This window comes from Procambarus clarkii, chromosome 1, assembly GCF_040958095.1.
Source record: "Procambarus clarkii isolate CNS0578487 chromosome 1, FALCON_Pclarkii_2.0, whole genome shotgun sequence".
Lineage (NCBI taxonomy): Eukaryota > Metazoa > Arthropoda > Malacostraca > Decapoda > Cambaridae > Procambarus > Procambarus clarkii.
Window position 1 is genome coordinate 41,272,786 of NC_091150.1, and position 1,758 is coordinate 41,274,543.

Sequence of the window (1,758 nt, forward strand, 5' to 3'; positions counted from 1 at the left end):
TTTATTCGCGATGGAAGCCCTGACTGAAGCTGAAGCTTGACTGCAGCAGCACCCCGAGTGAGTGCAGCAGTGCATACAGTGTCTCCCACAACACCTCCCAGGTGATACAGTGTCTCCCACAACACCTCCCAGGTGATACAGTGTCTCCCACAACACCTCCCAGGTGATACATTTCACAACAGTTCAAAGACTAATGAAAACCAAACAATTTACTTTGAAGCTCTTGTTTATATCAGGAAAATATTTAAATTACAAATTATTTAAATAAATACAAATAACTATACAGAAATTATATTTTGTAATTAGAGTATTCTAGAAATCAATGTATGAAAAATTAATGTTTTGTGACACAGGTGGTGGTGAGGAGCCAGGAAACCCGAGAGAAACCGGGGAGACCAAGAAGAGACCAAGAAAAGACCAAGAAAAGACCAAGAAGAGACCAAGAAGAGGCCAAGCAGAGACCAAGAAGAGGCCAAGAAGAGGCCAAGAAGAGGCCAAGCAGAGACCAAGAAGAGGCCAAGAAGAGGCCAAGAAGAGGCCAAGCAGAGACCAAGAAGAGGCCAAGAAGAGGCCAAGAAGAGGCCAAGCAGAGACCAAGAAGAGGCCAAGAAGAGGCCAAGAAGAGGCCAAGCAGAGACCAAGAAGAGGCCAAGAAGAGACCAAGAAGAGGCCAAGCAGAGACCAAGAAGAGGCCAAGAAGAGGCCAAGAAGAGGCCAAGAAGAGACCAAGAAGAGGCCAAGAAGAGACCAAGAAGAAAGCCTCTCTACAATCATGCTTCAAAAAAATAAATATATTTGTGTTCTGAGAGCGCACAAAACCTCAACAAATATCAACACTACACGGAGCGTTGCTTCACGCTCTACACACACCAATTCAAATCTGTTTCTAATCCTCTGTGACACACACAGTAATTCCCCTCTAAGCCCGCTTAACCCAAGACAAATCCCTCTAATCCACCCTAAACAAATCCCCCTCCCTGCACCCCGCCAGTGTTGCAGGACGCCCGGAACAAGGCAACTGGGGAACCACGCAATACAATTCAACCTCGGGGCTCTCAACGCCGTCATTATAGATTCTTGTTTTAATCGGAGATTTTGACTTACCTGGTGTGTGGGAGCTGCAGGCTGGCTCCCCCACACACTGGTGTGTGGTGTCAGGCGTCAGGCTGGCGCATCCCTGACACCAGGCTGGCTCCCCCACACACTGGTGTGTGGTGTCAGGCGTCAGGCTGGCGCATCCCTGACACCAGGCTGGCGTCAGAGATGCCTCGTGGTCGTCTTGCTGAAGGGACGGGAAGTCAGGAAGGGATGATTTTTGAGGCTTCGGGGGATAGTTGGGTTTTGCTGGGCTCTAATGATAAGGATAATGAGCTAGGATGAGGATAGTTTTCAATAAATGATTGGAGGTGGGGGGGAGGGACTCTTTATGTGAACTGGCGACGCAAAACTGGGCTTTGGAGGGCGCGATAAATAGGGAATATGAAGAGAGAGCAAGAAAGCCTGGAAATCAGTAGGAGAGATTTGCAGAGAGAGGCGTGTGAGCCCCAAGGGTGTAACAGAACCTGTTGGGCGAGCTCGGCGTTGGGGGGTAGGAGAGGAGGAGGCTGAAGGAGAAGACGAGGAGATGGGAACAAGAGGCAAGGAGAGTCGAGAGATAATCTATCTCCAGAGATGCCCCACAGAGTCTTGCTAGTGTGCATCTCGAGGCATTTACAGAAATGGGAGGCACAGAAACCTCCAGGAAATGAGCCTTTGAGA